Consider the following 21,221-nt stretch of genomic DNA (forward strand, 5'->3'; position numbering starts at 1 on the left):
CCCATATCCCAGTATTGAGTTGAATCTCTAGAATGAGCCCTCAGATCTGTTTTTAAAACAAGCTTCCAGCTTTCACCTATGTTCCCAACTGTCACTGTTACTGTCCTCCCATTGTTCATTGATTTTTGCGAGAGGGTCTAGTAACGTCTCCATTGTAAGACTAGTTGTGACTGTGTTTGGCATATTGAATACATCACAGGGAGCTTGCCAGGCTTTGTCGTGCAGGCAAGATACTCTCGGTAGCTTGCCAGGCTCTCTGAGAGGGGCTGAGGAATCGAACCTGTGTTGGCCTGGTCTGCCATGCACAAGGCAAACGCTCTACCCACTATGCTATCGCTCTAGCCCCCAACAGGTAAGAATAATTGTCTTAGGCTTACATAAGATGTGATCAATGGAAAGTATTTATTATTCAGGTAGTATTCAAACGATCCAACTTCAGATTGTTATGATAGATAAGATAAGCTGAAACCATAGATATTGTCTCAAATTTCTTTTTCTTTGCTCTTTCCTTGATTCCTTTCTAAAGCTTCATTAATAGAGAGATCTCTAATATAAATATTTGTGTTATATAAAGAAAAATTTTAGATATGCTATTTGTATTATTATATAGTTCAATATATGATAGTCAAAACAAATTATAAAATTATATTATTACATATTCACAGTCATGGTCCTCCAGTTGTTCATCGATTTGCTTGAGTGGGCCCAATAACGTCTCCATTGGAGACTTTGTTGTTACTGTGTTTGGCATCGAATACATCGTGGGGAGCTTGCCAGGCTTTGCCATGCCGGTGGGAGACTCTCGGTAGCTTGCCAGGCTCTCCGAGAAGGGCTGAGGAATCGAACTCAGGTCGGCCATGTTGGCTGCGTGCGAGGCAAATGCCCAACCGCTGTGCTATCGCTCCAGCCCAGCAATAATGATATTAATTACATAATAAATCACAAAGATTACAAAACAATGCACATAAATTTGCAATGCATATTTATATTTCAAAATTACAACTGTAATATTTTCTATGCATTCTAATCTATAATTTTATAATATATTGGAAAGATTTTTAATTATGTAACTGTATTCCACACATATTTCATTGAGTATAAATTTTGAAAAGGATCACTTTTCAAAGGATCACTTTGAAAGGATTCCTTTATAAACAATGATAGTTTATATTTCATTGTTTATAAAGGAATGAATGTCAAAAATCAAAATGAAACATGAAAAATACTGTTAGAATATGTAACCATATTGTTTCCATATTGTTGTTTGATGATTTTTAAATTGACTAGAGTCTATATTTTCAAAACCACATATGATCATAACACGTGGGGCAGTATTTTAGTGTTAGTACTGTCATATATTTGCCCTGGAATATTAGCATGGCAAGACACAGGACTATGACACATCTGGGGTGTTTCTCTGGCAGGAGGTACAGCAACCAGGCGGAGAGGATTTCTGGGGTGCATCCGGGCCCTGCGTTTGAATGGGCTGGCCTTGGACTTGGAAGAAAGAGCCACAGTGACCCCAGGTGTGGATCCAGGATGCCCAGGTCACTGTGCTAGCTATGGACATCTGTGCCACAATGGAGGCCTCTGCCAGGAGAGGCTAAGGGGGTTTGTGTGTGACTGCACCTCCTCTGCTTATGATGGGCCCTTCTGCTTCCATGGTGAGTGGAACCCGGGACAGGGCTCCTGGGGATGGAAAACACAAAATAATGTTGTAGTATATGGCTTGCAGAAACATCTCCCTGGGCTCTGTCTCCATCTTGCTGTTTAACTGGAGAAGAGACCAGGTTCAGTTTGCAGACCTCGAAGACTATCCTGTGAAATCTTGGTGCCAGTCCTCAGAGGCCCCTCAGTGCAGTGTCACGAGGAGACCCATAACCTCCAACTCTGTCTGAACTGGATTTTCACATGGATCACTCCAGTGCAATTAAATATTACAAATAGTTAATATGTACATAATTATAAAAAATATAATATTATATATAATATGTACATAATTTCATGGAGTGATAGCAGAGCGGTAGGGCGTTTGCCTTGCACGCAGCCAACATGGCCGACCCGAGTTCAATTCCTCCACCCCTCTTGGAGAGCCCGGCAAGCTACCGAGAGTATCTCGCCCGCACGGCAGAGCCTGGCAAGCTCCCTGTGACGTATTCGATATGCCAAACACAGTAACAACAAAGTCTCCAATGGAGACGTTACTGGGCCCGCTCGACGGGAGGGCCTTTACCTTACGAAGCATGTTGGATTACCAATCAATGTCATTTGATTTGGGTCTATGATGGGATTAGTTATTTTGTATCAATATTGCAAATTTTGACTATTTACACTGAATTAATATTGGTCTATAACATTATGTAGTTTTTAGTATATATAGACAGTAATTTATATATAATTATATATATATACACAGTAATAAATATAAAGGACTTCATAACCTGAGGTATAGTGAAAAGTTCCATCTTCCCTTCTGGTAAATGCTATTTTGCTTCTATAGTCTACAAGTTGATTTGGATCTAGGAAGATAAATAGAAAGTTGATTTGATTTATTCATTTGTTTATTTTCTTTAGCTGCTACATGTGTGAAATCATCTAGTTTTTAGTTATCTGTTTCAATGAGTATGATAACCTCTGGAGCCATCGATGTTTTTGCAATTGACATGAATTCATTTTTCAGAGCTGAATAACGTTCTCTCATGAATTCTGCACACAGCATCTTTATTTATTCATCCATGTATGGGCACTTAGATTGTTTCCAGCCCTTGGTGATTATGAATAATGATGTGATGAGCAGGGATTTGCACATGTCTAATAAATATATCTCTTTACATGGATATGTGCACATTCTTCAGGTAATGACACAACTGTGCAATCACTGAATAATATGGTAATTCTATTTTTAAGTTTTGAAATACTATTTTCCCAATTAGCATTGGCTATCCATTATAGACAATACATAATGGATAAACAATACATGATGGCTACTTGAATTAGCATTCCCAATAATAGAATTTAAACTTTTAATGTGAAAGCCCACACACACGAGTAGGTAAGACATCTGAGGGCTAGTTGCACCTGTAGGAGGAAGGGATTCAATCACAGCACCAAATGGTCCCTTGAGAACTTCCCTAAGTGATGCTTGAGCACTGAGTGTAGAGAAGTCTTAACACTGCTGAGTGTGGCCCCCAAACCAAAATATCCAAACTAAATTTAAACAAGAAAACATGTAAAAATGATGTCACTCTTGTTTTCTCTCTTAGGTAGTCTTTAAATATAAATAGATCAAGACTCTTGCATTTAACCATAATGCTCAAAAGGAGAGAGAGGGACAGAGACAGAAAGGCAGAGACAGAGAGGAAAAGAGTATGCCATTGAGGCAGGTTGGAGAAGAGGTGTGGGGGAGGGAACGAGTTGGAAATGTACACTGATGGAGAGATGGGTGTTGAAACATTGTATGAAATGCAAGCATGAATAGCTTTGCAACTATACATCACAAGGCCTCAATTTTAAAGTCTTTGGCTTTTACATATAACAGTTATATGTGTGTCATTCCAGAGGTTTCTGCATATTTAAGAACTGACTCATCAATCACTTACAGTTTTCAAGGACCTTACCACCACACCCCCAGCACGAACACCAGTTCCTTTGCAACTGGATCCCATGAGGATCTAACACTGACAGGAGAAGAGACCGCGATAAGCTTCAGGACAACAGGGCTTCCCTCCCTACTGTTCTTTGTTGGGGCCTTCTCAGAGGAATACTTTTCTGTGATCCTCACCACAAATGGTGAGTGTCTGTAGTGTAAGACTAAAAAGAATGAAATTGAAAGTTAGCACCATGCAGGGATGGGTCCTTTTCATGTTAAGGTGCAACATAATTGGGTGGCCTAAACATCTCTATTTATTAGGCTTCACTTATTGTCACAAATAAGTGTAAATAATGTCCACATTTTAATGAATAAACAAATGAGTCTTCCATAAAATGCTGATCATTTTATGAGATCAACATAAAACTACTCCCAGGATGTATTTTTCTGTTCAGTAATAATCTAAATGACTTTTTCAGGTAATTTGGAAACAAATTTTTTATCTGGTATGTAAATTTATTAGCATTTTTTATTGAATCACCTTGAGATATAGTTACAAAGCTTTCATAATTGAGTTTCAGTCATAAATTTTTTCACCACAGATGTCCCCAGTACCACCCCCACACGACACCAACCCGTCTCTATGGCAGACAATTTTATTCTTACTCTCTCTGTACTTTTGGGCGTTATGGTTTAGATATAGATACTGAGAAGTCATCATGTTTGGTCCTTTATCTACATTCAGAAAACATCTCCCAGTCTGAGCTATCCCTCCAACCATCATTGACTTAGTAATCACTTCTCTATCCTGGCTGTCTTCTCCCCCAGCTTGTAAGGCAGGATTCCATCCTTGGAACAATCTTCCTGGCCCTTGACTCTACTGTCTTTGGGTGTTAGTCTTATTTTATGTTATTTTATATTCCACAAACAAGTGCAGTCATTCTATGTCTGTCTTTCTCTTTCTGACTCATTTCAGTCGGCATGATACTGTCCATGTGCATTCACTTATAAGGATATTTCATGACATTATCTTTCCTAACAGCTGTATGTTATTCCATTGTGTATATATACCAAAATTTATTTAACCCTTCATCTGTTCTTGGGCACATGTGTTATTTCCAGACTCTGGTTATTGTGAGCAGCGTTGCAATGAACATACAGGTGCAAATGTCATTTCTACTGTGCACTTTTGCACCCCGGCATATATTCCCAGAACTGGTATTGCTGGCTCATATGGAAGCTCAGTTTCTAGTTTTTTGAGGTATGCCCATATTGTTTTCCAAAAAGGCTGGACCAGTCAGTGTTTCTACCAACAATGAAAGAGAGTTCATTTATTCCCACATCCTCAGCAGCACTGCTTGTTCTTGTTCTTTTTGATGTGTGTCAGTCACTCTGTTGTAAGATATCTTATTGTTGTTTTGATTTGCATCTCCCTGATGATTAGTGATGAAGAGCAGTTTTTCATGTGTCTTTTGGCCATTTGTATTTCCTTTTTAAGGAATTTTCTGTTTATTTCCTCTCCCCATTTTGGTGCTGTTGGAGGATTTTTTTGGCACAGATCTACTAATGTCTTGTATATCCTATGTATTAACAACTTACTGACAGGTATTGGATAAATAATTTTTTCCAATCAGTGGACTCTCTCTGTAATTTGGTAACTGTTTTTTTTTTCAGTGTAGAAGCTTCTTAGTTTAATGTAGTCCAATTTGTTTATGTTTTCTTCCACTTGCTTGGCCAGTGGTGTTTAATCCTTAAAGATGCCTTTAGCTTCAATTATAGTGGAGGACTCTGCCTACATTTTCCTCCATGTGCCTTATGGATTCAGGCCTGATACTTAGGTCTTTAATCCATTTTGATCTAACTTTTGTGCTTGGGGTTAGACTGTTAGGACGCGGATCCTGATCTCCCTTTAACAACAAAAAGACTCCAGAAACTGCAAACAGCAAGCAAGGTTTATTGTAAGACTGGCTAGCCAGGGTCAAGCCGCCTACACAGACATGCAGGTCAGATAGGTAAGGCAAGACCCTGAACTTCTTCAAAGGGGATCTTACATAGGCCTTCACTGGCCATTACAGCAAAGCCCGTGCATTTCATAGCCAATAGATTTGTAACAACATATACTTTCTTAACCAATCCATTTAAAAGTACATTACTCCTTAGCCTATAGATTCAAAGATCAGCATTTACATACATAGGCATTGTGGCTAGTGGGCTACTGGGTAACTTGGACATTTGGTTATCACCAGGCTCAATTTGATTTGGTGGAAGAGGATAAGGGAAAAGTTCCTAACAGAGGTAACAGAGAAGGAAGGGCCAACAAATGGTTTCTGAATTTACATCCCAGCAAGGAAGAGTCAACAAATGGTTTCAGAATTTACATCCCAATAAGGAAGGGCTTCACAGCTAAGGCTCTACTAGGGAGGGGGAAGGAAATGGAGAGTTACTAAGTAGTAGTGTTTTAACTCTGGAATCTCCCTCAGGGTCCCAAGGGACCTTACAAGACAGAGATCTGAGCTCAGTTTTTTTTCAGATAACTATCCAGTTTTCCCAGCACCACTTGCTGAGGAGGCTTTCCTTGCTTCACTTCACGTTTCTTGCTCCTTTGACAAAGGTTTAGTGATCATATACTTGAGTGGCTGTGTCAGAATATTCAACTCTGTTCCATTGGTCTGCAGGTCTGTTTCTAGTCCAATACCATGCTGTTTTAATTACTACTGCTTTGTAGTACAGTTTGAAGTTGGGGAAGATGATGCAACCTATCTACTCTTCCCCAAGAATTGCTTTAGCAATTTGTGGGACATTATTTTTCTATATGAATTTTATGAATGTTTTGTCAATTTTTTTTAAAGAATGTCATGGGTACCCTTATAGGGACCACATTGAATCTGTATAATGCCTTGGGGAGTAGTGTCATTTTGGTAAGGTTAATCCTCCCGATCTATGAGCAAGGGATAGGTTTCCAGGAAATAAGATATTTTTTACATAAAATATTTCCTCCATCTAAGCAAGGAGCTGCATTAAACCTCATAAAAGATAGTTTTATTTGGTTTAAGGGGCCAAAAGATAGCACAGCATGAAAGAAACTTGTCTTACACCAGCTAACCTGGGTTTGACTCCAAGCAGTGCAAATGTTTGCATGGTATGACAAGGAGCCATCTCTGAGCTCAGAGTCCGGAGTAAGCTCTGAGCACCACTGGGTAAAACCGGAAAAGAAAAGATAAGCTAACAGGGGCTAGTGTGATAGGACAGTATGTAGGCTGCTTGCCTTGCACTCTGTGAATCTGTATTCTGATCCCTGGCATTACATATGTTCCCCTGAGTGATACATGAGTATAGAGAAAGGAGTAAATCCTGAGCATCGCCAGGAGAAATTCCTGAGCACCACCAAGATTGGTCTAACCACCACCCCCGAAAAAAAAAATAAAAGAAGAAAGCAAACAAAGTGTGCTGATATCCATAAGTATGAGATGAATAAGATTTACCTAACTCATCACTTATTTATGTCATATCTGTATCCAAAACGAAGCGAGTTATTACTCAACACTTGATTACCAAATCAGTCTAAGATGCTCAGTTAGAGAAAAGAATCAGGCTACAACCTTGCTTCCTTGAGCATGTGGAAGCTGAGTGCTCAGAAAGCTTGCTATTATCTCTCACTGATTACTTTAGAAGGAGAGAGTAAAGAAGAGGAAGTTTCCCTTCCAAGGAGGAAAGCAGAGGGACAAAAGAGTGATAGTACACTCTTCAGAGGGATTTGCATATCATGGCAGATCACTAACATCTATCTTATTTTTCCTGTTTCTTGATTCTTCAGAAACATTAGTAGAAAATTTGAGCAATTGCAAAACTTAGTTATGCAAATGCAGATAGCACAGTGATAGGGCGGTTTGCCTTGAATGCAGTCAGCCAGGCTGAGTCAGGTTCAATTCCTCCACCCTTCTCGGAGATCCTGGCAAGCTACCAAGAGTATCTTGCCCACACGGAAAAGCCTGGGAAGTTACCTGTGACATATTCAATATGCCAAAACACAGTAACAACAAGTCTCAAAAAATGGAGATGTTACTAGGCCTGCTCGAGCAAATCGATGAACAACGGGAGGACAGTGTTTCAGTGTTTCAGGTACTGATTTAAAATGCATCAAAATAAGCAACATTAAAAGAAGTTATGTTTATGGAAAGTGAATGTTAATGTATTATTGCCAGAGGTTTTATCATTTAGTAATATGAATACCACATGAATAATTAACTGAGAACCAAGCTTTAATTTTCTTATGTTTAACTTAAGTTTCTACCTTATGTAAGAAAAACTGAAAAAAGAGACATTTTAGGCCAGTGAGATAGTACAGTGGTGGTGTGCTTCCCCCTATGTAGTTCAGTCATCAATAGTACATGGTTCCCTGAGCCCTGCCAAGATTAAGCCTTGAGCACCCTCAGGTGTGACCCAAAAGGTAAAAACACAATATAAGTGAGACAGTTAGGTCATTACTATTGAAATTAAGAGTAAAATAGGGCACTCTGAATTTGGCCTTCAGGGCTGGAGTGATAGCACAGCGGGAGGGCGTTTGCCTTGCTCGCAGCCAACATGGCCGACCCGAGTTCGATTCCTCTGCCCCTCTCGGAGAGCCCGGCAAGCTACCGAGAGTATCTCGCCCGCACGGCAGAGTCTGGCAAGCTCCCCGTGACGTAGTGGATATGCCAGACACAGTAACAACAAAGTATCCAATGGAGACGTTACTGGGCCCGCTCGAGCAAATCGACGAACAACGGGAGGACAGTGACAATGACAGGATGTGTACACAAAAAGATCAAAATCCAGTAAATTACAACAACCCTGGCACAGACATAATCCAGAAGACATAGGTTCAATAAACACTTGTGCTTTGGTTTACTGTCTCTTAGGATGGAAAAGCTTATATCTGAAAAAAAAGCCATTCTATACTGGGGTCCTTTTCACACAAGTGAGTGCTGTTCTGATCAGTGGAAATTTTAAGTGGTCACAGGTCATATTTTAGTCTTGGTTTGTCTTGGGTTTTCTTACAAGCCCACCTGCAGGTTCCTATTCCTTCCTCGAACAGCCTGGTGAAAGCCTGATTCTGGGTCTTTCCCCAACTCAGACTGGCTCTATTGAATAGAAATATTAATTATCAGGTGAGCCCAAATAAATAAATTTAGATTTAAATTGAACTGAACAACAAGTAAAAGGTTTAGGTCTCACACTGGAAGGGGTTTTTTTCCTTTTCTCTTTATGAAATTCTGTTTTAGTTTAAAATGCCGTTTCCCCCTTCTTTAGGAAGTTTGCAGATCACATATAAACTAGACAGACACCAGGAACCTGATATTTTTAATCTTGGCTCTAAAACTGTGGCTGATGGGAAACTTCATCGGGTGACAATTAGCAGAGAAGCAGCCGCAGTCTTTGTAGAGGTAAGACAGTATACGCAACAGCATCAATAGTAATTTAGAATGTGACTTTCAGAGAAGTGGTCCATTTGATAATAAATGCTAAGAAAAGAGCTATGCTTTTGGCAGACTTCCATAGTTCTTTCAAGGACAATAAACAGCATGTTTTATTGTTTGATATTAGTTGTTATTTAGCCTATTAAATGTAATTAATATGTGACCATTTAAAATACTCAGCTGTCCTTTTCTTTGGTATGGAAATGTTGTCCAGCTTATCACAGTGACTATTGGTCCCATTCCTAAGGGAACATTTTCCACTGGATGACAAAAGAATCAGTGCTACCAGTATTTTAATTCAACAGAGAAAGTAAGACCCGGCTGAGAGTGAGAATATATTTTTAAAATGACTATTTAAATTATGCATTTGAAAAGTGTTTTGAAGAATAATCTATATATTCAATCACTATATTTGTTTTCTGTACATGTTACAATACAGATTATTTTGGGCCATTGAGAACAAAACATGAAGTATCATAGTAAAGGTGATAAATAGCCACAAAAGATTCCCCCATAACACTTAAATATCAATAAAATAAATGGTCTGCATATGATCAAAATAGATAAGCAGTGTCTTTCAAAGCTTATTTCAATTTAATTCTTGGTAACAAGGTAAAATTTAAATGTATAATGAATTTTATATCTAGACTAGAGAGATAGTACAGTGGACACTATCTCCTTTTTGAAATTTCCTTTTGAAAATAATAAAAATTTTAAGATTTGAAAAATTTTAAGATTTCATTACATTTCTTTGTTGATTATATATCTATTTCATTACATTTCTTTGTTGATTATATATCTATGGTAGGTACTTAACTGGGGGAAAAAAATTAAGGGACAGGGTGGAGTAGAATTTGATATATTATGAAAATTTTCTATAAAACAGCTTTCTCCCTTGATCTTTCTAATATCATTAACATATGTTTTGATTTTTTAAATGATTTTTGTCTCATTTTTATTATCAAAATTGATCACCATTTTGAATGGACAATGCTGGTGGACGTCTAATAGGTTAACCAGAATACAAGGACACATGTCATCCTGTCCTCGGGGACCGAATTCAATGCAGTCAAATTCCTGACACTGGGGACAATTTTCGGTAAGTGTCAGAATGCTGTCACTTCGTGATGAGGATCTGAAGTGTTAGGATAAAGACCCAGAAGGTGTTTGCCATGTTGAAAGGAATTCCTTCTCATATTTATGATATCCCAGGGAGTGAAAAATTCTCAGAAGCTGTGACCTTGTCTCGGGGACAAGTAATCAAGAATAAGTGCTTCTGACCTTTCCACACACAGCCTTTGCTTAATAATCAAGCAGAATGAAGGTTGGTTGTTTTTGTCTAGCAATTAGGAAACACTAAACTTCTTGGTTTCTACTCTATAAACCAAGCTCACACTGATAAAAATCAGGCATCAATAAATGACTTATTGATAAAGCTAGATTTTTACACTTTAGAAAGGATGATTTTTACTTTAGCCAAGAAGTATGCTTTGGGTCCTGTTTTGCCTGGGAAGGGGGTGAAGAGGAGAGGTGCCTTTATTGTCCCAGGTAGTGCTGTACCATGGCTCCGGGCCCCTCCCCTGTTTTTAATAAGAATTTTTTTGATCGACTACTGCAAGTTTTGCATCCTACGCTTAACTCATATTCATTCATGTATTTCCCCATATATTAAAACAATTTTTGCACGGCAAAGCCTGGCAAGCTACCTGTGACATATTAAATATGCCAAAATCAGTAACAACAAGTCTCACAATGGAGATGTTACTGGTGCTTGCTCAAGCAAATCGGTGAACAACGGGAGGACAGTGCTACAGTAGCAAATTACAGATGTGATATTCTACAAAATACCTTCATGACCACTATTCATTCTCTTCAGATTCATGATAATCTCTTATTTGAAGATGATTTTTTCCCTTTGGTTTTTGGACCCACCCAGTTGTGCTCAGACTAACTCCTCACTCTGGCCTCAAGGATTTCTCCTGGGAGGCGTCAAAGGACAATAGGTGGCCCAGCAATGAGACCCAAGCTGCCTGCATGCGAGGAAAATGCCCCACCCACTGTACTGTCTCTTCACCTCTGGATATAAAACTCATTATACATTTAAATTTTACCTTTTCATCAAGAATTAGTTTAAAATAAGCTTTGAAAGGCATAGTTTATCTTTCTGGATCATATATAAGATATTAATTTTATTGAGATTTAAGTGTTATGGGGGAAAACCCTTTTGTGGCTGTTTATTACTTCTGCTATACTTCATATTTTGTGATCAATAGTTCAAAAGAGTCTGTATTATCTTTTCAGTCAATGATATACTGTTTCTTTAGGTCATTTATTTTACCCCAATTTTAAAACGATTATTTAGGCACTATGACTTATACTGTTATGAATAATATCTCTGTATACTGTTAAGAGTAATGTTACTATACCTTGTTGCTACTCCTGGTCTGGACATCCCAGTTGTATACATGTGCATTAGTTAAAACTTGAGATTAGGAAAAGCCCATGAATGGATAATAAAAATACACAGTAACTGTAAATTCTATCATGACTTTTGGTCAGACAATGGACAAATATTATGATTTCTTATTTTATGGACAAAGGAAATATTACAAATTCTAGTTCTTTGCCAGGGCTCTTGTGAAGGTGACAAGGCACAAGTGGTGATGCAGCTTAAGTGAAATCTCTAGTTGCAACTGTTGAAGATCCAGATTAAACTAAATCAGGAGTGTACTTTACCTCTTGATTGAGCTAGTTTAGGTTTTTAATCCCAGATTAAACAGATTAAACTAGTTTGGGAGATTCGTGACTTCTTGACTTGCTCTAGTGGTGGTTCTGTATTATAAAGGTGCCTTAAAGGTGGATAAAGACTTTCTTGATTCTTTGACCGAAAGGCAGTTAACATTTAGGCTCCTGTTTGAGGTCACTGTTCTAGTTCCATTCCTCTTTTGTGGATACACTGATGGATCAGTTTGCTCAGGAATGAAGATGGGAGCAACTATTTCCCATTTGGAATAGGAGACACTTGCAGCTACAGAAGTGCAGTTGTAGAATTGAGCATCTGAGTCCCAATATATGACTTTGACTAAATTTCTTGGTCATCTGTATTCCCTATTTTTTATGATGTAGTTGAATTTTGTACTTCTATCTAAAACACTTACACAGTATAAGAAATGACAAAGAACTGGAAAACCACTGAAAGAAATAAACTGATCGCCTAGCATTCAGTAATGATAACAACAGCAATGCATATAGATATAATAAAATTCTTAAAAGGACAAAGATAAAAATCAAAGACCACATTTACCTTAGAGAACAGTGGAATGGACCTTCCTCCCTGGAGACTGTGCTCAACAAAATGACGTTGCTGAACACATTATAAGAAGTAAATTTACTATAACTGTTTAAATGGAGCTTTTAACATCCAAGTGGAGGAAATTTTATCCAAGTAGATGAGAACATTTTTATGAGAAGAGTTCCTTTTTTAAAATCTATCATTGAGCTCTTTGGGTGCCCTAATGCTAGTTATATTTGAGAAGACTTAGTAATAGATTATTTCCAGTAATCCATGAGACCACCCAGAGCCACACTTAGAAAATATGCAGTCTCTGAGTGGAATTTTGGTTTAGTCTACCCCCGGGAGCTGATTTCTTTCTCAATGCCAGAAGAAATGTCTAGATGTACTTTCCCCCAAGTCATCACGACAGGCATGTTCAATGAACAAAATAAACAAAGACACAATTTCCTATCATCAGTGACTCCACTGTCTGTGAGGAGAAAGGAGGCATGTTCAGAAGTTTCCATGATTCAAGATAGAAAATTGCTATTACTAAGTGTAAAATTGAAAAAAATTTTTTCAAGACAATAAAGAAGTATGTGGTTAACTATGAAAAGTGATTTAACCACATTTTTGAAGGAGATCATTTTAATTAAAAAGTAAAATAATAAAGTTCATTATATACATTTGAATTTTCCTACAAGTTTAAATATAGAAGTTATTAGCACAGAATTTAAAATATTAATGACATGGTTCAAGAGTAATATGTTAAGAACTATCTTTCTCAGCTAGAAGTTAAAGTTGAAATTCAAGTAAAATTTATAGCCTGTAGCAATTAACTCTAATAAAATTATACATATTCATTTCACCTGTGTCTAGGGGCATGCATCTTGATCAAAAGCTCATAAAATATTTCATGTTTTAGATGAATTTATGTTAGGGTGGTTTTTAATCTAATTTTGTTGCTACTTTTATATAAGTAACTACAAGAAGCCTATAGTTCTTTTGTTCACAATTAGAGTGCATAAAGAAAACTTCCTTTTATTAAATTATAGTAAAATACACCATCAGTCTTGGTAAAAAAAATGCATCAATTTCTCAAAGCAAATTATTGCAAATTTTTTCATGTTCACGGTCTGATCACAGTCCTCCGTTGTTCATCGATTTGCTCGAGGGGGCCCAGAAACGTCTCCATCATGAGACTTCTTACTGTGTTTGACATATCGAGTACATCACGGGTAGCGTGCACTTTTTTCTTGTAAGCTGTTTTCATCCATTAAGCTATCCATTTGCTAAAAATAACCATTTTATCTTTTGTCCTTATATGACCAATTTACTATTGTTATGTACTATGACTTTCCTTTGGAAAAAGATAATTCAGCATTATTGTCAAATCAATGTACTCTCTTTTTCCCTATTTTTAATCAGTTTTATTAGTGATGATTAATTAGGTTCTTTCTCAAGGTTCTATATAATAACAGCTTAATCCTAATTTAAATACAAATCATGGGCCCAGACCCAACCTCAGGGCCTTGCAAGACCCCAGCGCCAGCAGAGGCAAATGTGGAGCACTGCCAAAAGATGGCGCCCAGAAACGTCAGGAGCACCTCAGAGGGTATTAGATGACAGCATCAGGGACATAAGCGGCCCCTCCCACCCACAGTTATGGCAGCATGCTTTGTGTAGCCTCCGAGCGGCAGCTTATTTCCCCCTTTCCCAGCACATTGGACTCACAGCTAAACCTCCATTTCCTTATTCTAAAGTGGACATCCTGACTATCCCAAACACATTAGGCTATAGACCACTGGCCTAGTCCAATCAAAGTATACTGAAACAGCCACCTCCATCAACCAAGCTCATCCAGAATCCTTTCTCAAAGCAAGAGAAGAATACTGATAGTGAACAGGAAGGTCCCACCTCCATACCACCACAACAACTTGAAGAAACAATCCCCACCACGGGGAGAGGATGAAGAAGAGTCCAGAGTGCTCAACAGGAATTACCCACAAATAGGATGTCTCCGAAAAAGAATTCAGAGATGAAATGTTGAAGATGTTCAATGAACTCAAAGAAAAGGTGGAACATACATTCAGCAAGTTAAAGGAGGACATGAAACGAATAATGGAATGGACAGCCAATAAAACTGAGGAAGAAATGAGAGCAGAAGTAAAAAAGCTGCAAATAGAAATGTCACAAATAAAAGCATCGGTAGGTAAAATAAAAAACTCAGTGGGTGCCCTCAACAGTAGAATGACTACAGCTGAAGACAGAAGAAGTAAGCTTGAAGATGAGCAGCAGAAAGCTTACAGGCAATAACAAACAATGGGAAAAGACCTCAAAATACCTTTAGGATGAATCAGAGTCCTAGGGAATGAAATCAAGAGGAACAACACGAGAATCATTGGAGTACGAGAAGGACAGGGAGGCAAACCCAATGAAAAAGCCACAGTTAAAGATATCATCACCGAGAAGTTCCCAGAGCTGGAGAATGCAGGCATCCAGATCCAAGGAGGCAGAAGTGTGCCAGCTAAAAGAGACCTAATAAAAAGGCATATCATAGTCAGAATGATGGATGCCATGGGTAGAGACACAATAATGCAAGCAGCAAGGTCAAAGAAGGAAATCACATACAAAGAATCACCCCTTAGATTTACAGAAGTCCTATCAGAGGAAACCCTTCAAGCCCAAAGATAATGGTGGGATGTAGTGAAGAAAATCAATGAAATTAACACCTCACCAAGAATAATTTATCCAGCTAAACTTTCACTCAAACTTGAAGGAACTATACACTATTTCATGGATAAACAACAGCTCAAGAACTTTATAGATTCAAAAGCAAACTTAAAACAAGGACTAAAAGGGCAAGAAAAAAAATCCTACAAGCACAACATCGACAGAAAGATGGCACAAGACCCTGTGCCAATAATATCTCTCAATGCCAATGGTATACATGCACCAATTAAGGATACAGGTGGCAAAATGGATTCAGAAACTGAACCCAACATTTTTCTGCCTACAAGAAGCACATTGGAACAGTCAGAGCAAACATAGTCTCTACTTCGAAGGATGGAAAACAATCCTGCAAGAAAACAACTCCCTCAGAAAAGCCGGGGTGGCTATCCTAATATCTTACAACATTGATTTCTGGTGGAAAAGATTAGAAGGGACAGAGAAGACCATTTTTTAATAATCAGTAGATATGTACAGCAGGAAGAAATCACACTCCTAAATGTATATGCACCTAATGAGGGACCAGCTAAATACGTAAAACAACTGCTAAAGGATTTTAATAAGGACATTACTAGCAACACAATAGTAGTTGGAGACTTCAACACCATCTTATCACCTCTAGATAGTTGAAGAAGATTAAAACTCAGCAAGGAAACACTGACTTTGGGGGAAGAAATAGAAGAGAGAGGGCTGGTAGATCTATACAGGGCTTTACATCCCAAAGAGAGAGAATACACATTTCTTTCCAGTGCACACGGATCATTCTCCAAAATAGACCACGTGCTGGGTCACAAAACAATACCTCAATAGAATCAGGAATATAGGAATTGTATCAACTATCTTTTTAGATCACGATGCATTGAAGAGAGAAGTTAATCACATACAAATGCAGAGAACCAAATCAAACACCTGGAAATTAAACAACTCAATTTTGAACAACAAGTGGGTCAGGAAGGAAATCAAGTAATAAATCAAAAGATACCTGGAAACAAATGAGAATGAAGACACGACTTACCAGAATTATGGGATAAAACTAAAGCTGTATTAAGGGGAAAATTTACAGTGCTGCAAGAGTTTCTTAGGAAGGAAGATAGAACCCACATAAATAACTTGACTTCATAGCTTAAGATCTTAGGAAAGGACCATCAAAAGTACCCCAAACCCAACCCCATCAAAAAATGGGGTGAGGAAATGAACAGAAACTTTCGCAAAGAAGAAATTTGAATGGCAAAAAGGCACATGAGAAAATGCTCTACATCACTAATCATCAGAGAGATGCAGATCAAAACCACAATGAGATATCATTTCACACCACAGAGACTGGCCCACATCCACAAGAACAAAAGCAACCGGTGCTGGCGCGGATGTGGCGAGAAAGGGACCCTCCTTCACTGCTGGTGGGAATGCCGGCTGGTCCAACCCTTTTGGAAAACAGTATGGACAACTCTCAAAAAATTAGAATTTGATCTGCCATTTGACCCAGATATAGCACTCCTGGGAATATATCCCAGAGAGGCAAAAAGGTATAGTCGAAGTGACATCTGCAATTGTTTGTTCATTGCAGCACTCTTTACAATAGCCAGAATCTGGAAAAAACCTGAGTGCCCAAGAACAGATGACTGGTTAAAGAAACTTTGGTACATTTACACAATGGAGTACTATGTAGCTGTTAGAAAAGATGAAGTTATGAAATTTACATACAAGTGGTACTACATGGAAAGTATCATGTTAAGCAAAATGAGTCAGAAAGAGCGGGATAGACACAGAAAGATTGCATTCATCTGGGGAACATAAAGAACAAAAAGGGAGAGTAACACCCAGGAATGGCTGAGATTAGTACCAGGAATTTTGCTCCATGAATGGAAGGCCAGCCACAGGCTCTCGGTGAAAAGGAAGCTCAGATAGAGAAGAGAGTACCAAATGAAGGGTGTTGTGAGGGTCCTCCCAGGGTGGGAGAAGCATGCTAAAAGTAGTCGATAGACCAAACATGATTGCCACTCAAAGCCTCTCTTGCAAAACACAGTACCCTAAAGAAGAGAGAGAGAACAAGGGGGAATACCCTGCCACAGAGGCAGGATGGGGGGCGGGGATGAGGGTGGGGGGGATGCTGGGACCCATGGGGATGGATGACGGGCACTGGTGGAGGGATGGGCACTTGATCATTGTATAACTGAAACCCAAGCACAAAATTTGTAAGCCTATAACTGTACCTCATGGTTTTTCACTAATAAAAAAAGAAAAAAAAGTACCCCAAACCAGGCAGAAGGAAAGAATTAATGGATGGATTCACTAGCGAATTCTTCCAAACATTTTAAAAAAAATTTTTTTATTGATGAATCACCATGAGGTACAGTTACAGAATTACAAATTTTCGTGCTTGTGTTTCAGTTATACAATGCTTGAGTACGCATCCATCCACCAGTGCCCATTCTTCACCACCGATGATCCCAGTAGCCTTCCCACACACACCCCATGCGATTCCGCCCACCCCACACGGAATCTGTGGCAGAGCATTCCCTTTTGTTCTCTCACTCCTTTCAGTGTTGTGGTTTACAATAGAGGTATTGAGTGGCCATCACGTTTGATCTATAGTCTACTTTCAGCGCACATCTCCCATTCCAAGTGGGTCTTCCAACCACACTTTACCTCGTGTTCCATTCTCTATCTGAGCTGCCTTTACCTCCAGCATGTGAGGCCAACTTCCAAGCCATGGAACAAAGCTCCTGGTACTTACCTCTACTATTCTTGAATGCTAGTCTTCCATTCTGTTACTTTGTATTCCACAGATGAATGCAATCTATGTCTGTCTCTCTCTTTTTGACTCATTCCACTTAGCATGATACTTTCCATGTTGATCCACTTATAGGCAAAGGTCATGATTTGATCTTTTCTAGCAGCTACATAGTATTCCATTGTGTACATCTACCAAAGTTTCTTTAACTAGTCATCTGTTCTTGGGTACTCGGGTTTTTTCCAGATTCTGGCTATTGTAAACAGTGCTGCAATGAACATTCGAGTGTAGATGTCATTTCGACTATACTTTTTTGCCTCTCCAGGATATATCCCCAGGGGTGATATTGCTGGGTCAAATGAGAGCTCAATTTCTAATTTTTTGAGAATCATCCATACTGTTTTCTGAAATGGCTGAACCAGTCAGCATTCCCACCAGCAGTGTATAGGGTCCCTTTCTCCCCACTTCCATGCCAACACTGGAAAGGAATGCAATGAGATGTTTATATAGTTGACACTTAAATAAGGCAGAGTTCAGAAGGAATGTTATGCCCTGCATTTGAATACTTGAGTATAATTTTTATTAACACCAAAATGCTGTTCTAGACATGGTATGGGCCATAAACCATGACAATAATATACACAGTCAGTGAAGATATTTTGTATGTTTTATTATATACATGGACTGCAGCGATAGCACAGTGGTAGGGCGTTTGCCTTGCACGCAGCCAAGACGGCCGATCTGAGTTTGATTTCTCCACCCTCTCAGAGAGCCCGGCAAGCTACCGAGAGTATCTCGCCAGCATGGCAAAGCCTGGCAAGCTCCCCGTGATGTATTCGATATGCCAAACACAGTAACAAGAAGTCTCACAATGGAGACATTACTGGGCCCACTCGAGCAAATCGATGAACAACGGGATGACCATGATTATATACATATTGTATTCATTTAAAAAGAAGTGAGAAAGAAAATGCTATTAAGAAATTCATCACTTGATCACTTGGTCACTTGATTTCCTGTTAATCATTGATTTGCTTGGTCGGGCGCCAGGAATGTCTCAATTTGTTTCTGTCACGTGCTAGTGTAGCCCAATGGTGTCTGCTCATTCCAGGAACACGAAGAGCCTCAAAGCGAATGTTCAGGATTTTGACGAAGAAGTCTAACCATCTTGTAGATAGGTGGCCACACGGTATTTGACATCCCGTGGAATCTAGTCAATAATGCCTCTAGTCCAGCAGTCATCTCTAAATTTCATTACGTATCCAGCCCACCTGATTTTCGATGCCTTGGCAAACAAGACAGCATCCCTGATTCTTGATTGTCCATGGAGGTCGGAACATCGGATTTTTTCTGTCATTTGAGTGACACATGATACTCCAAGCATAGCTCTTTTGGTTCCTCTTTGGGAGACGTGCATAGCATTCTCATCCTGTTTTTGTAGGGACCAGGTATCTGAGGTGTATGTTAATGCAGGAAGAACAGTGGAATCAAGAGATGTGCATGGAGCCAGAGGTTCTTCATCATCTTAGCTATTTCTTAAACGCTCTGAAGGCGTTCAAAGCCACTCTCTTCCTTTGTGCAACTCAGGTGCCAGGTCATTCATCATGTTGAGTTCTCGACCTAGGTACACATAACTGTTGCATTCAGAGATGTTCATTCCCTTGAGAGAGAATGGAACATCAGGAACGAGTCCATTTCTCATAAACATTGTCTTATGAGATTCAGCTGTATTCCAACCTTTCCACATTCACAGTCGAAGTTGACCAGCCTTTGTGCTGCTTGGCTAATGTTTGATGTTATTAGAATGATGTCATCATCGAAGCGGAGATGGTGTACTTGCTTACTGTCTATCTTCACTGCCATTCCTTGCCATTCCAGTCATTGCATAATGTTCTTGAGGGTGGCACTGAAGAGTTTCAGTAAAATGGTATCACCCTGCCAAAACCCTCTCTTGACATGGATGATCACTTTCTTGTAGAATGGAGAGATCTTGGTAGTGAATCCATAACACATCTCATGGAGGATCATGATGTATTGAGTGAGTTTGAATGCCCTGTTTAGCTAAGGCTTCGACGACCACTTCAGTCTCAACAAAATCAAAGGCCTTCTTTAAATCAATGAACGTTAGACAGAGCGGCATTTGAACTCCTGAAAGACCTCAATGGGCTTGGTTGTCATGTGAATATGGTCAATCGTGCTGAATCCTTTGTGGAACCCGACTTGCTCGCATAGTTGTCCTTCATCTAGTGTTCTGCCAATCCTATTCAGGATGACTCGAGTGAACAGATTGCAGACCACAGACAACAGGCAGATCAGGCGATAGTTGCCAATGTCATGGATGTCTCCCTTCTTGTATAGTAAAACAGTCCTGCTGCTTTTCCATTGGGATAGAACCTTGCATTCAGACAGGTAGCATGTGAAAAGCCGAGCCAGTGTATCGATGAGTACTGACTGCATGTTCTTCAGGTGTTTGGGTCTGACATTGTCTGGGCCAGGTGCTGTTTGCTTCTTTACCAACAATTGGTGTGTCAGGTTTCAGAAGGGAAAACCTTGGGAACAACATATCCATCCTGTGGAATTTATTATGTGTGCAGATGGATGTGGCTATCAAAGGGATCCGAGAAGAAGTCATAGATGATCTTCTCCATTGCCCTTTTGGAAGATGTGATAGATCCATCAGGACGTCGGAGGGCAGTCATCTTGGTCTAGTAGTTGGCGAAGTACAGTCGGACGTTGTGAATGCTTTTCCTATCTTCTGCCACATGAGGCAGCACTGCTGTTCCTCTCTTTGAGGTTTTCCTTTATCGCTTCTCTACACTGCTTTGCGAGCTCAGACATTCGCTTGCGGTTACCTGAGGCTTGTGTCAAGCCATGGTGGCAAATGAGCTCAAGAGTTTTTGAAGACAGGCATCTTTTACTAGCTATCTCTGTCTGGGTGTTCCTTGAACAATCATGGAGATGCTGAACCAGTCAATCGTTTTCTTTGTCAATGTTGTCAAAGGTGGTATCTTCCCATGTTGCCCCAATAGTGCCAAAGAGCTCCCAGTTCGTGGTCTTTCTGGGAATTCTCTTCTTAAACTTTGTAGCCCTTTCTCCCCACTCTGTGAAGCAGAATTTTGCACAAAGGAGATGGTGGTTTGATCCCCTTTGGAATTTTGGGACAACAGTGACATTGGTCAGGCAAGACCGTTGATTGAATATGATGTGGTCAATTTCGTTTTAGAACCATCCACCAGGAGACTCCCAGTTGGTGGTCTTTCTGGGAGTTCTCTTCTTAAACTTTAAAGTTTAGATTCGGCCTTCTGGAACTCTGAGTTACCATGGATGATGAACTCAGACAGTCACTCTCCCTGTGCATTCCATTCTAGGCCATGGGTCTTGATGTGGAGTTCTTCGGCTGATCTTCTCGATCTTATCTTGCCATTAAAATCACGACAATGA

At 39.4% G+C, this 21,221-nt stretch overlaps 1 pseudogene; it reads left to right on the top strand.

The window, feature by feature from the left end:
- LOC130034952 (contactin-associated protein-like 3) overlaps positions 1–21,221 on the top strand; it is a 166,673-nt pseudogene that overhangs the window by 133,408 nt on the left and 12,044 nt on the right.

The sequence above is a fragment of the Sorex fumeus genome, unplaced genomic scaffold, assembly GCF_029834395.1.
Source record: "Sorex fumeus unplaced genomic scaffold, SorFum_2.1 ptg000063l, whole genome shotgun sequence".
NCBI classification, from domain to species: domain Eukaryota; kingdom Metazoa; phylum Chordata; class Mammalia; order Eulipotyphla; family Soricidae; genus Sorex; species Sorex fumeus.